Source organism: Leptosomus discolor, chromosome 1 (assembly GCF_034619465.1).
Source record: "Leptosomus discolor isolate bLepDis1 chromosome 1, bLepDis1.hap2, whole genome shotgun sequence".
Taxonomy (NCBI): domain Eukaryota; kingdom Metazoa; phylum Chordata; class Aves; order Leptosomiformes; family Leptosomidae; genus Leptosomus; species Leptosomus discolor.
In genome coordinates, this window is record NC_141391.1 from 192,008,750 (window position 1) to 192,025,278 (window position 16,529).

Genomic DNA, 16,529 nt, shown 5'->3' on the forward strand with positions numbered 1-16,529 from the left:
TTTCTTCTGTAGTATTTTTCTTTGTCATTGTTTTTACATTACTTTTATTATATATAATGTAATAGTGAAGTATGTCCTCTGCAAAACGACATGGATGATTGCAATATTTCTTGTGCTTTTCCCCATGCTAACACCCCTGTGTCATTTAGCATCTCGTGGATGGGCTGCCACTCTTTGTTGTCGTCTCCTTCTGTCTGAACAACTGTTTCAAGAAATTGGACTCCAATGGGGACTGCAAGTTTATGAATTGTTTCTTCAGAAGAGCCATGTGTGACCTGCAAAATTCAGTGTTGTCTGAGGATTTATAACATCTCTGTTGAGAACCAAATCAATAACTTTAACTTTAGACCAGTAATAAGCACTTTGCTTTGATAAAGTAGAGCTCAGGTTTAGTGGGCTCCAGCAGAATTCCATCGCACAGACAATTTGCTATTAGATATCAAAGACACATTCCAAGTGTTGCCAACAGAATGAATGAATGAGAGAGGGAGACATGCCCAGAGTTCCTTCTAAAAATTACACAAAAGCAGAGTCAACCTGTTTACATAGTTCACCGCAGCAAAACTAACTTTGACCAGTCTATTTGATTATTATATTGTGCATCACATTTAGTGTAGTATGCCAAGTTTTTTCACAGTTAGGTTCTCAACTTTTGTTGGTGTGACCAAGAATATTGTCTTACAGAGTCCATTTGTCTATTCACAAAATCTACTACTCTAGTTATTTACAGCATATAAGCCCCAAAGGGATGTATATATTACACACAAAGTGTAATCAAGGCCGAACGTACACCTAAGCAGTCTAACCTGTTGCTGTTTGATGTATTTTTTCAGTCTTGTCTGGATTCTGCTTGCACTGAAAACAAAAGCAAAATGTCAGTGATGCCACTGTGTGTTCATGATGGAAACTTGATGTCCATCTAACATGGAAATATGTAGTTATATTTCTAAATCCACTCATTTTTTTCTTCTTCAGAGCATACATGGGTAACATATATATAATAACTGAAATATTTTTAGCCTGATTTCCTGAAGGAAAAAAGCATATACAGCTGTCTTTTCTGTACGTCCTTCTCTGCCTTCCTAATCATTTTTCAAATTTTTGACCAGGGTTCACATTTCAGAGAAGAATTGAGGTTTTGAGCATGTTTAAGTTCTTACAAATCTGGTTATGACTTGTCCCTAAATAGACAAGAGAAATCTCCATTACTGAGAGAATGGCTGATGACTTTTGTCTGGCAGCCTGTTGGCAGCTTGAGGCCAGTCCCAGCCCACACCAGCCAGTGGGTGTGTGGAGTATGACAAAGATCTGTGGACACAGGCATGAGGACGCACAGAACCATCAGAAACCATGCATCAATGTTCTCACTGCTTTGTCAGCGATTTGTTTATAGGTGTTTCCTTTTGGTAGCCTCTTAAAATTTGGACATATTCCTGGCTCAATGGCATCTAAGGGCTACAAACTCTGATGATCTGAATGCATGGCTGTTGCCACCTGAATTGCCCTCTGATCAAGTGTGTAACCCGGGAGTCCTCAGCGGCGACACTCTGGAGCCCAGCTATAACATCAGGAGGTCTGAGGCACAACGGGGCACATAGGATGAGGGCAGGCTCTGCCCCACATAGCTGGAAACATGCAGAGTGGCAGCAGTTGTAGGGCACCTGGCTGACCTGGCTCAGGTTCTTGCCTGAGGATGTGGCATAGGGATGCCAACTCACTGTGAAGTTAGTCTTTAATCCTGGCCTCTCTGGTGTGAAGAAAATACATAGAAAAAGACACACTGTCCTGAAAATCTCCCCTCAGTCACAGCATTTACAGCCTGGTTAAAACTTGTGCTCTGTAAGCCTTGTCCAAACCTCGCTGGTTTGATAAGACTGACAAAGGAAGGATGTACATCCTCCTGAAGATTCAGCCAGTGAAGAACAGAGTAATCCAATGATGAGTTCAGTCTGGGAAAAGTTCAGGTTTGGGTTTATCATTTTCGTAAAAGAAATAACCAGAAAAAAGAAAAGAGAAAAAGAGACAAGAACAGTTCTCTTCAGAACTGTTAAAGTTTGGAAAGAGGAAAAGCAAATGCATAATGAAGAGAAAAATTATTTGTTTTTCTCATACTTTCATACTCCACTTAGAAAAGCGAATTCATCTTGTTGAGAAGTGTCTAATTGAGTAGCACACCTTTTTAAACAAAACCTATGCCATTTTACTCCTTGGTTTTAATGGTATGCTTCACAGATAAATCTCCACTCAGTTAATATCCACGGTTCTGAGCTGACAACTTGATGAGTGGGTACCCATCTACACAGAGCTGTAACTCAGCATGCAAGCTGACAAATAATGGAGGAACATAAGTGCCAGATTTTTGCTCAACATAAATGAAGCTTGGAGTTTGCAGTGACAGTGCTGACAGAACCTTGAAAATACCCGTGGTAATGGCTTTAAATCAAGAGCCTGGTCCTGGTGAGTTTTAGCCAAAATTTCATTAGTTTGAGGGAATGAGCACAGAAAAAGAGAAAGAAAGGCAAACTCTCTGGTAATAGATTAGCAGTAAGTGTACAACTAGTCTGGAGGGGAACTCTGCAACATCTTATATATAATACTTTCAACAGTGAGAGAAAACTCGTGTCACCACTTTCACTATTACCTCAGTTCTCATTGTCAGATTAATCTCCAAATGACTTCAGCGCTCCACACAGAGCCCCAAACTGGGTACAAGTTTTTGCCACTGTAAAGAAGTAATGGATTTTCTGATGCAGTCTTTGTGAGGCACTCCTTGGAAGTTTCTTCCTCTTTTATGTTTTCGCACATATGGGGTAATGTGCCCTATTTTATTTGGCAATGTAGAGACTGCCTGGTGTTACAGCTCCAGGAAGAAAATAGCTTTGACACAGATCATCTATGTCATTTGTCTTCTGGATAGCAGCATGCCTTCTAAAAATGAAAATATTGCCAAGCAAAGTTGATCCTTTTCATGCCTCTCTATGGAAGAAAACTTGCTTAGTTCAAAATAATCAACAACCTTACTAAATACTTTGGTATCAATTCTCTGGGGATTAAAAAGTGCTATTATTATACAATAAAAACCCCCTTTTGATTGGAAAAGCACTCAACTTTAACAAAACACATATATTGAAGTCTGGATTGATTTCAGTGAGAGCAGACATGACTGCAGCAAATTCTGAGCAAAGGAGGCATCTGTTTTAGACACTTTTTGGAGACAGCTGGGGAAATGTCTTGACGGAGCCAGGAACTTGATGCTGCGCATCAGCTGACCCAGGTGGCTAGGCAAGGTTCTACTGAACGATTTCCTCTTGAAGGTTTTATTAGTCAGGCCAGGCAATTGGTGGCCAAAATACTGCCCTGGAAACTAAAATGAAAGGGAGAGGTAGGGAGATGATGCTTGCTTCTGATTCTGTACCCATTTATCTTGAGGTAAATTAAATTAATTGTAAAATAGGGATAAACTCTGAAAAAGACTGATGTTTATTGAATAATACTGTAACACCCTCTGAAAATCCAGAAAAGAGAATTCAAATTATACACTTAGTTGTTTTATTAGTCAGTAATGAATATTCTAGAGGTAGTGGAAATAAGTTATTTTTTACTATTGCTAACTAAATATCACATTTTCTTCCCAGAATCCATTTATTATTATAAAATTATATTTTGAATGATTTTGCACATGGTAAACATATATAAACAACTACAAAGCCTTTCCTAGAAATAGTTTTCAAATAAAAGGAATTATAAGGCTATCCTGTATACTTTCAATATAAGTAAAGGGGTATCTTTTGAAAATTTCAAAGCTAGCTAAGGTAAAACTTAAATAGGTACCTAAAAGCAATATATAAAAGTGGGTTGTTCTTTTTTTAGCAAAAAGAATGAACATAGTATTTTGACAAATGTTTGTTTAGGTCTTGTATTAGAATAATCACTAATTAAGCTTAGTGCAATTTTTTTTCCATGTGTAATACCATCTGTAGTAGCTTTCATATATTGAAAATCTGAAAGAAAATCAGGATTCTTGATTCACAGATAGAGTGACAGAAATAGTCCTGAAGGGTGACGTTAAGAGATTCCAATAATGAATGGCAAATGAATGCAAAAAACCCCACATGTGCTATCTGCCACTTCAGACGGCAAAAGGAAGAGTTTTTTGGCTTCTAGTGTGTAATCTTCAGAACAGTGATTAGTTCTGTGCTTCAAAGGCATACTAAAATCAGCAGAAATTTATATTTCTGCTTATATATTGGAAAACCAAATATTGCAACTAGCCTTTCTCTGCTAAAGTAAAAAAATTGCACTTTTTCCTGGCAAATTTAAGAAAGCCTGTGGTTCAGTATCATAGTGCTTTGTATGACAACGACAAGAGACTAAGCATTTAGTAGAAAGCTGCACTGCTGATAGTCCTGGTAAGTTTGAACATGCAAACTTCCTCATTTTGTAAACTTGAAGGTTGTAAAATCCTGGCCTTAATAAAAACAGAAATTACCTATGAGTGATTTGTAAATCACAGCATACAAATTACACTACATGAAGAGCAGAGTTATGAAAATCTAGGTCATATAAAACCCAATGACCAATAAATAAGTAAGCAGAGTTCTCTGCTATGTTCTTAGCAGTTTCTTGATTACATCACATCAGATTCATTTTCAGGGATATAACTAGAACAAAACAAGTATACGGCATCTCTAATTTAGTTGTTTATCCCAGTTTCAGTTCCGTTCCTTCCCTGGTGCCTAATTACCGTTAGAATAAGAAGGCATGATACACAATGAGGTATTGGAAAATATCTCCTCTGAGCTTTGCTAAATATACTAATATTTATTGAAATATGCTTTATGTTTTCTAAGGTACTTTCACCTCTGTACTTCTGAAGACTGAATAAGTTTTACTGAGCAAAAGTCCCCATGGAGTCTGAGAATGAATACATTATTGCTCTAAGCACAACTGAAAAGGAGATCCTAAAATAGCTTCCATCTTTACCTGGAGTGACAGCATTAATATTCAATCCCTTTTTCTTCAACCTCACACTATTCTGTTCATGCGACTGTTAATGTATGAGCTTTATGTCTTCTGAAAAACTAACAGCAATGTTTTAAACTGTTCTAAATGAGGAACATTTACCATATGCCATAAAAAAAGTCATTGGCCTTGTTATTTGAAATGAGCTACTGTACATTAGTTGCTCACTATTGTTGCTGGAGCCCTGAAAACCCTTTAAATATATTTTTTCCTTAATTTTATGGCCTGCACTTCAAATATAAAATAGCACTGAAAATATACTACTCTATAAAACAATAGAAATAAGACAGCTTTTGAGGAAGATTTATATTATCAGGGATCCACATGAACATACCTGTAATTTCAATTGCTGCCCTGGGAAATATGTTTCCAGAAAGATGGTTTAACTGGTTGACAGGCAATTATTCTTTGAAAAATGTAGACTAATTAGACAGTTCTTCTCTGTCATAGCTATTCAGCTATTGTTCTCTGCAGAGTGGCACACTGACAGACATATTGCCCCGTTTATAGTGTGGTGACAAGGAAAAGCTTTTAAAACAAATTACAAATGCCAATATTATTTAGAAGACACATTAATTTATCAAGAATTAATGTTACTTTAATTACTTGGGGAAAACATAAACTTTTAAAACCAGAAAATCTTGCCTGTCTTCCCAGGCAGTGGTTCTGCTGGCACCAATGGTGCTATTCACATGAATCAGATGACTGTATGCTACAGTGATTTTTTGCCAGATCAGTGGGTGGTTCTCATTTATTCTGAAATAGAAACTGTATTGCTGTATTCTTCTCCCTCTCCCTCCTCTGTGACAAGTATAATAGGAAGTCAACAGCTGAACTGGATTTTTCTTATTTTACTTTTGGTTTGGTTCAACTCAGGCCCACAAGACACCGCCAAACATGTGGTGCATTTCACTTGAGAGGATATTACCTTGCTGACCGACAAGCATGAGACAGCTCAACACCTATAACACTTGCCTATCAATTGAGAGCTGAAGGCAGTTCAGATCTACCAATGGATACCAATGCTTCATACCAATGGAGTAGCCTACTAGGCTAAGTTAGGATCATAGAGTTGGATGCTATGGATACCCTTCCTTAGTATTTTTATTCCTACATTCACATGGGAACTGGGACTCTCCTTATGCCAGGCACTATATACCACATAACACTTTGTAGCTGCTGCAGCTGATTTGCAGTGAAAGAAAAATGGACAAAGGTGAAGAAGAACAAGCTCATGAAGTCAAAATTGCGTGTCAAGCCATTGCCAGAGCAAGGCTGATGGTAAATGCAGTATCTTGCCTGTTAAAATGCCTTAAACAGAACAATTTATATTTACAGAATTTTGGTTTCTTGGTGAGACATTAGGGATTGCAATAAACTCATATTTTGCCTTCTAGTACATCAGCATTTTGTACGACTTACTTAATACTAGGATGGACAATTTGGGTCCACTGAAAATAAGCCCGTAGGATCTCTTTCCCATCTTGAATACCTCTTTGTTTCCATGGAAGTGCCAAGAATTATCTAGTAAACCTTATTTAGTAAATATGATACATTTCCTTGCTAAGCTATATTTAGTAAATATGATACATTTCCTTGCTATAAAAAAAGTTGAACCAGGCACAGTCTATAAATATTAATAGAACAAAGTAAGAATATTAATAGAAAAAATTTACCAGATTAACTAACACTGAGTGCAGTAATGGAATCTGTAAATGCCATTTGGCAATAAAAAAACCCGTTAGGCTGAATTAGTTGCCATCTTTCTTTATTTTCCTGGTTTATCCAGATGGAGTTGTTATTAAATAGCATATATTTCAAGTTCTTTATCAAAAGAACTAATGCAGGGTCTGGATTGAACATTCAGAAGCAAATCACAGGAAAAATGTTGAATTCAGGCCTGGATCTGAACGTATCACTGCCATTCTTGCTTCCAGCTGGACAATATAGCAGTTTCAGGTCTGGGTCTTTTGGACACGGGTACCTGAACAACTCTTTTATTCCAGCTGATGCTTCTTTTCTTTCCTTCGAAGACACCACCACACATACACTGCCTCAGGCAATGCCCACCTGATCTAAGGCAAGAGGATGAAGCTGCTCCCTTTCCACTGTCTTCCTTTCCCTTTCGTTCTTCTGGGGAAAAGACTCTCTGTCATCCTTCATTTACTCGCTCTTACCAGCTGGCAAGGAAGATGGATTTAGACACAAGTGAAGTATGTGCTTCACAGGCTGACCTTCTGTCTTCCAGCCCTTGATCTTTACTTACACTCTTTCTGAAGTTCGATCATAGGAGGAAGGTGCCATACCAATTTTCTGTAGTGACAATGATCAGAACGGCTGAAATTAGGATGAGATTTTGCAGAGGTGCACGTACAAAGTATCCCATTGCCTTCAGTGAGATTACTCAGAGGAGGAAAGTGAAATGTATGCAGAATTCTTTCAGGAATAAGTGTGGACGAATAATGCTGTAGAAGAAAAGGACAGTTTTGGAAATGTAGTATTTTATACTTTCAGGATATTTGGAAATTTTAGGCCTTACAAAGCAGTCTTTAAAATATATAATACTGTATGTAAATAACATTCCAGAAGAAAAAACGTACAATATTAAATTGAAATCTTTCACCTACATCTTTGTAAATCTCCTGTCATACAAACATGTAAATGGATATTACAACAGAAAAATAATTCTGGAATATCCAGCATTGTCTCTACCAAAGCAGATGAAAATTCATTTTGTTCTAAATTAGAAATTCTGGTGTTCCTTACAAAAGCCTACAATCCCCTCATGCATGATTAGGGAAACCAGTGACCCAATGCATTTATATCTTGTGTCTTAGGTCCTTTGGCCTCTGTCGACAAGGTAAATATTGGTGTTCAACCAGAGAATCATACAGAAAGCTTTCTCCACAGCAAGAAAAATACTCATTGCAATGGACTGTTTTCCTTCCTGTTGCCCTTCCCTGCTTTTAAATTTCCTCCTTTCCCTTTGCTTTCTCTGTTTTCTTTTAATTTTGTACTTTTTCTCTCTTTTAAAAAAATACTTCTACCGTCTTCATATTCTCTCAACATTGAGAGATGAATAAAAAAGTTAAGAAATATGAACTAAACAGAATGTGGGCAGTAACCTATAAAGATATTTAGATAAACCTTTTAAAAAGTATTTGACACACAATATCTTACTTTTTTTTGACACTGTAGAGACATTCTTGAATATATAGTATAGGAGGCCAGATATTTGGTCACTTGTAACATGCGGTCATGCTACAGGGACTCAGAAAGGTCCACCGTTTTTCATTTATGGAATGGCCTTAGTTTTAGCTTTTAATTTAGAAAATAATAAAAATAATAACTTCAAAAAAAAATGTATCATCTGAACCTCCATAGACTGATTCAATATACCCACAGATGACTGTCTGACATTGCAAAATAATAACAGTGGTGAACTCAGGGACTTGTGGGACATGAATCTTTTATAAGTTTAACCTGGCTTGCGTACTGAATATCTGCCAATACCTTGCTGGTGGAGTACGCAGCTTAAACTTTTAAGCAGCTCCACAGTTTTCTGCTTGTTTACTGTTACCCCAGAGATCCCCTGTTTCTCCCTTTTCTACTCTTCAGCATGTTTTCTCCCTTTTATATGACATGTCAAGTCTTCCTTTCTTTTGCTACTTTGCTTTTACAATTTTTCTGTGATTGTTTTTTTTGTACTTTTCTTTCAGAGCAGTCCTTATTTTTCCCTAATTCCTACATGTTGCTAGGTATACCAGGGATAATTCAATGAAATACACATAGTGATCTATTTTCCTTTGAAATGTCCTTGGAAATCTTCACCTGCAAGTCCACAAAAGGTCACTCGTGTTCTGTATTTTAGCTGCCAGTCCGATGAAGATGTCTAAAGTACCACAGAGTTTCTCAGATAGCACTAAATGCGTATGTTTTGGGAAATGAATTGTACTTGCCATCTTTTCCTCACTCCACAGTGGGTTTCACCACTGTATTGTCCTTGTCTCTTAAACTTTCTCTACTTTTTTCCATTTTCTTAAAATCCCACCTTAAATTGTCTCGTCCTCTTCCCCAAAGCACTCCTAGCAGAAGTGTGTCTCTCAGGACCTTGTCTCAGACTTCTGCCTAGGCTCTTTGGGCTAGGAACCTCATCTCCAACCTCTTTCTTCCTCAGACAGTCTCTCAGTAATTATCACAGCTGTATGCTCCCATCAAACTTCTGCCTCGGTGCAACTGGAGTCAAATAATATAGGACAGAGAAAGAAGATAAAGATTTTGTTCAAAATAGAGAGGAAGCTGAGATATTGAAAAATTTCAGTGTATGGAAGATGCTAAGTGAAAAAGTAATCTTACACAGAGTGACAGCCATTGCCCCCTTGATACTTCTCTTTTGAAGTCTGACTATTTGGAAGAAAGAGGATTCCTCAAGGAGATTCAGACAGGCTGCCTGAAATAGCAGAGCCCCTGGGGAATAGGACGCAGACAACCTGTTGTTTGCTTTAGGAAGGAATGGAGGAGAATTAAAGAAAATCATGTTTGGGACTGAGAACAGCAAACGAAAAACACATTGCACCTCCTCTCCTCCAGGGATTAACTGCCCTTGGCTGATAAAAGAAAAAGAAGCCTGTAAACATTTGTAGGCCTAAATTTGGACAGCTCTTTCCTATGCTTCAGAAGCACTGAGGAAGCAATGAAATTCACTAAATGCAGCTGCTGTCAATATTTAGCATACATAAGGGGGTGATTCATACAAGTAGAGTTATGGTTTTCACAGTGCTAAATGAATGAAAGAACTAGTAGTAATGGGCTGTTTCAGTTAAAAAAAAACCAAAACATAACATACACTATGCAACTCTACTGCTAACAAGAACCAGAGCACGTCCATGAGGAAAAAATTATCTATTTACTACCTTTTCCAACATTTCTTTCCTACGGTGATGCTTTTTACTACTTTCCATTCAGTTCAATGTGACACTTCTGCATAATCAAGGAAGATGTTGAGGGGGAAATTTTATCACAGGGATTTGGGAGAAACATTCACGTTTATGGCACATCCAATCATGCAATTAAAAAAGTATAAGGAACAGGCTGCCCAGGGAAGTGATGGAGTCACCATTGCTGGAGGTGTTCAAAAAACGTGTTGATGTAGCACTTCAGGACATGGTTTAGTGGGCATGGTGGTGTTAGGTCAATGGTTGGACTTGATGATCTCAGAGGTCTACTCCAACCTAATGATTCTATGATTCAAAATACCTTGGCTGTCTTAGTGTGTCCATGAAAAGCATGCAAAGGGAGCACTTATGCACCTTCATGTTATGTCTGGTCCTACGCAGTTCCCCCACAACTTTTGTTAACAATTTTTAGCAATGTTTGTTGCTGATATGATGAAAGAGAGTTAGGTCACAATTGGGCCTTGTGATGAGTCTGCACAAGACTCACTTGTACTGTTGCACAGACTCATGGCTCAGATCAGACATTCCAATGCACTGTTACAGCCAAGGCTAAAGATAATGCTGTAAGTAGCTGAAATGAGTAGGGTGTAAAAATTATTTATTTTTGGAAGGAAAAGACAACTTGAGTGCTTGGCCACAGAGCCTCATCTGAGTTCACCTTGCCTGCATAACAGAACATTTATTGTTACAACCTGCCTGTAAAAAAACGATTTTTTTTTTTTTATTATTTGCAGTGACTGAGCTAGCAGCCTGTATATTAATTTTTACAATATTATCCCCAGGGTAAATTTTATAACCCCTACGTTCAGTATGTGTTTTTATTATATGAAATACATGAGTCACATAACAGCGTGATTCTTCAGCTATACTAGTCTGTTCTGAATCCTGCAATGTATAATTAACTTTGCAGTCGTTAATTAAAAATGTAATTACTGCTTATGATATATGACCATAATATAATAAAGACAAATTTTTACTTGACTATAAAAGAGAAAGAAGATGCAAGGAATAATCCTGCAAATTTTAATACAATACTTAACTTACTATTCTGCTTGGCAACATGCTTCAAGCAGATAATTTTACAGTGCATATATACAAATAACAGTCTTCTAACTCATTCTCGTGGCCTTTTATCCCCTGCTCATATCCATAATAAAAGGAACAAGAGGTAAGACTTTCAAGATTGTTTCAGTAGCTTAACATCCTAACTCACATAAAAAAAAAAAAGGTCCCACTAGCTTCGAAACCATGTACCTGCATTTAGGTGACCTAATACTTCAGCTAATTACTTTTCTTAGCAGACCATATTAGGGGAAATCGAGCTATATATCTTCTGAGGTGAGCTGGCCTCTGTGGAAGCGGCTGCAACGCTGATGCTCTGTTTGATGCGCTGTACTAGCAGAGCTATCAGGAGTGGTGCATAGATGCCCAAACCTAGAGCTGCCATTGGCTTTGCACCAGACATCAGCTAATTATATGCTGAACCTTTTAAACAGAAACATGATAAGACAATAGTTTGATAATATTGGAAAGTTTCCATTTGCAAGTTGGATCTAAAAAAACCATATGAAAAACTGACCGAACCATTTCACTGACTAAATTATGTCTCTAACAAATTCATAAGCTGATCTCCCTCCTGATGCTTCTGGCAGGCAGCTTATTTAAAAGCATTTGAGATTTTGAAATTCTTAGTTTATGGCATCATTCAGACAACAACCATGAGTAATTATGGTCACATACATGGATAAAGGCCATTATCAGCCCTATTAGTGTCAGACAGTGATACACATTGAAAAGTAAATGGTTCCTTAGTTAGTCCCTTTTGTTTTGATGGAAAACTGAGGAGTTAATTGTTCCTGGAATATTTAGTGATCTGCTAATTGAGAGCTCTGACTAGCTCTAGATTGTTATTATTATTATTATTATTACCAGTTTTAGCATTAATTATAATAGTAAAAACCGTAGCAGCAGCCAATCGGTAAGAATGCCAGTATGTGACTAAGCAGGGAGTCACTGTCAGATCCCCGCAGCACACCTGCGCTCATGCCTAATAAGAAACAACATAATTTATTGTGAATGTCTTGTGGTTTGAATGTCAGCTAACTCTGAAAGCATCAGATTTCGATTATACAAATGACCCTCAATTGTCTATTTCAACCCCCCAACTTCTATGCATCAGAGATCTTTCAAAGATTAATCTGAAAGATGCAGGTGACATGAGAAATGTACTAACAGCTAACTGATGTACTCATGAAACAAGACTGAGCTTGCTGAGATAAAGGAGGCAGAACTGATGCTCAGGTTCTTAAAAACGCATAGAAAGGAAAGAAAATGGGGTGGATAGAAAACATTTTGTTACTTAGGAAGTGGCAGCTGTTCTCTCCACCATAGCAGGGAAAGTAAATTCAAAGGGAAGAGGGAACTCTCCATTTTGCATTACTGAAGGAGCTATAGGTAAGCCTTAATCAACCAGATCTGTATCTCTTATTTTCTTTTTAGCTCTGTGCCCCCAGACTTTTACCTATACCTTTACTTCTTGGCTGAGGGAAGGCAGAAGGCAATGTGGGTCAGATCATCTGCCGTGGGATTAGGAGAAATCTTTGCTGGGGGTTTACTATAGGAGTGGGTTTGTCTTTGCATGTTTATCTATCTGCATGTGGCACTTAGGGACATGGTTTAGTGGTGGACTTGGCAGTGTTAGGTTTATAGTTGGACTTGATCTCAAAGGTCTCTTCCAACTTAAATGACTTTGATTCTATGATTCTATGATCTAGTTACCTTTGCTGCCTTCCTGATTTCTGGTTATGTAGCATGAGCACATCCATCATCCATGTCCTTTTCCATGACTGGCAGTACTGAAGTGCTTCCTCTGAAGAAGATAGTTCTTCTGCTCTGGGAGCCAGAGACCTGTTAGTACACAGTGCCTGTATGCAGTTTCCAGATCAGTTTCCATTAGGCAGAAGAAGGACAAACAGCAGGAGGTGTCTGGCATTAATACCAGTGCACTGAGACTGAAAGCTGCTGAGTGAGGGCTGGTATTTTTCTGCCATGCTGCATGGAAAGGAGTGGAAGAGCTCAGACCAGGGATGGTGCACTGTGATTACCTTGAAAACTTTGGATCCTTCTTACTGACTCTTGTAAGTAGTTAGTAATTTTGGCCTAAGAGTTATTTGTATTCAATACCAGTGAGCTACACAGTTCATAGCTTCTGTTGGCTGAGCTCACATCAGTAATTCAGTAATTTCAACTGAAGGCAGCTTCAGCATGCATTTCTCCCATGCCTTTCGAACTGCCGCGTCCCGTTGTTTCCCTCCTCTAGAGACTCCCTGTCTTCATACTATCCTCTTCCTCAATTCTGGGGAATCTTTGTGGCACCTCTCCCCCATCTTCAAACCATGATGTTTGACTCTCTGTGGCCCCATTTCTATTTTGACCGTGTTGTACCCTAACTCCATTCCTTTTTCTCCTTCCCTTATTTCCCTCTCTGCCTCTCCCTCTTGTCTTCCCACTGTGCACCATCTGCCAGCCCCGCACGTGCCACTGCATATGCAGAGGGAGAGGATGTTCCTGAGATGCTGGCCCTGGTGATGGGCTTCATCTGACTCACTGTCAGTCATGAAAGCAGAAGGCTATACCATGATTTGGAAGGACATCTGGAGAAATGGCTGGAGGCTGTGGCAGCTGCAACCCTTTCTATGGAGCATGCTGTATGTAGGCATGGAACATAGAGCTGGCAGAGGGTTCTGGAGTGGAATGCAAAACGAGAGTAACCTGTTTACTCCACGGCACATCTGATGAAAGGCTGTGTCGACACAACTACTACTCTGCAAAGATTCAAGACCTTTTCTGTATGCATGTCTCTAGGGAATGCCACTGTTTCCAAGGATGAGTATACCTGTGTGTGTTTTGCTGCCACAAAGAAACAAACAGATTTTATGTCCACCCTGTTTCTCACTGCATGTTTTTTTTTTTTTACTGTCACCAGGATAAATGAGATTTAGCCAGTCATTCCCTGCATTTCTGGCTCTGATCAGATACAACCTTCAAATGTTACTGTGTAATGAATAAACAAGAATATACCATGCCTCACCCAATTGATTACAAATCAGTGTACACTCCAGATAACATTGCTGACTGGCACAGCATTTGACATCTCAGAACTCTGTTTTCTGTTTTTGCTGGAATAAGCATGACTTCTTTATTCTTGCCATGTATAGTACAATGCCAGTACAACCCAATGCACACTTTTTCTTTGAACATTTTTGAACACTGTCTTTAGCAAGTGCCAGACAGCCACATTTTCCCCAGAAGTGATAGTGCATATAAATTGCAAAATGATTTTATCATTTCTACTAGAGGTAGGGAATATGATCTCCTTTGATGCTTGAGCAATTTTGCCAGCACTAATTAAAGAGATTTTAATTAGATTTTTAGGAATTACTTCAAGCTATAAGAAAACATAATTTCTTGATTAAATTTTGCATAATTAAATTATATTTTGCAAATCCTTGTAACCTACAGCTCTTCACTTCTAAGCTAGAAAGATGGATGAATTATACAAATAAAAAGCTGATTTGGCCATAGAAATACTCTTATAACTAGTTTTAAATGTCCAGGAGCCTGGAAGTACTAAATCAAATGTAAACTTTAAGCCTAAATTTATTCTGGTTTGTTCCCAAAGTCATTATAATGCTTAGGGGAATAAGTTTCTTAATTCTGAAGAGCTAATCAAGAGCAATTAAATGGCAAAAGGACTATTAACATGTAGGGGACAGAATTCAGGACACGAATTGTTAACAGCACAAAGCAAGAGTAACTTTATTCTCCTTGCATAGATATAAAACTTCGAGCAAAAGTATTTTTAATAACATCTTGAAAGGTACAAAAAAGTGTAAGACCTTAGGCTGTCATGGGCATCGAATGGAAGATAACTACCTCAAGACCCCTTTGTCTTCAAAAATTTTCCACCGGCTTCTAGACAAATCTGGTATCAGGAACAGATATAAGATGGAAGAAGCTGGAGGGGCCTTAGCATTAGATAGCATTAGCACTTCTGCATTGCTTCATGTGACCATGGTTATGTGGATGTACAGCCCATCTAACCCTCTGGCCCCTCAAGTAAGAAGGAAGTTGTATCCATCTTTGGATATTATACCACATCTATCATTGAGATAATTTGAAATTGCATGGCTGGAAGTATTTATTTTTTATGTTGTATCTGGTAGTCTCCTGTAGCGGAAAGTTCACTTCAGCTGCACTGTTTTTGAAAGGGCTCAGCAGAGGTTGTTCTCTGAAGCTGGTCAACTTGACTGCTGTAGGATGGGGTGCTTGGCTGCTAGCAGGAAGCAAAATTTTCTCTCTGAATAGTACAAGGACCACAACTGTATTTGCATCTGAAAGAATAACTTAATATTTCATTTTAACCAGTCACCTACATAACCTGTTCATGCTGTAAACCCCTCTGTGGCCTCCCCCCTGCCCCAGGCCAGCACTGACGATGCCCAAGGATCCTTGGCTCTACTCTGCAGGGGCCTGATATATAACCTTGGCTCACACTGCTTAAGAAATTGCCTTATAGAAAGAAAAAGCTGTGAGAAGTCTCCAGAAAGATAAGAAACATGAAATTGCAGACAGAGGTAGGGTTGTTGAGGTAGAGATTAAGAAGAAAATAAAAGCCATTATGAAAAGGTATAAAATCCCACAGGAAAACATATGAGGGAGATTTTGGATCACTGGATGAAGTCAGCAGTCAGTTCAGTCAGTTGGGTCATTCATCAGTGTCATCAGTGTGTAGATATTGATGGAAGAGATTGTTGGTGTAAGACAGAAACTCGGTAACATTGAGGATTTGCTGCAAGGAGCCAAAAAGGCCCCTCCTGACACCTGCCAGGCCAGTGAAGTCTGTTACCAGGGATCGTGAGTAAGGTAATGCTTAGCCAAAGACATCATTAAATTCTATGTATTCTATTCTAATTCCTGTTGTAGCCACCCTGTTACTGTTCGTGTTGAGACAGGGCACTGAAGTTATGCAGTATTGTTCCTACTTCTCATTTGGACACTGAAAACTTCTTAAGGAGCAGATGGGTGATGAATAGCCTGATTAGTAATAGCAAGCAATAAATAAAGAGGAGCGAGTATTCTTTGTTGCGCGCAAATAAGTTTTCTCAGCTTTTGTAAGCATTTGCTAGGGAAAAATCTATGGCATTATTTCTGAAAACATTTGTCCAGTCTGAACTCATGTGTGATGATGTTTGTTTGAGAGCAAGAATGCAGCCTTTGGAGTTTATGTAGAAGCTTGAAATAATTGTATCATTCTGACTCTCTTCTGTTCATTGCAGAATGGGTAGTAGTGGTTCTTATGAATGCTAACAGGGCACCTGTAGCAACAACTGATGATTGCTGTCAGTGGTTCCAGGAGTTTCTAGTCACTGACAAATATACAATCCCAAAGCTGTATTGTATCTATCTCTGATATTCTCTTTCTTAGGCATGAAAAAAGACTATCAGAGGAATCCATAAGCATCAGTCTCTAAATATATAATTAATTGTTAT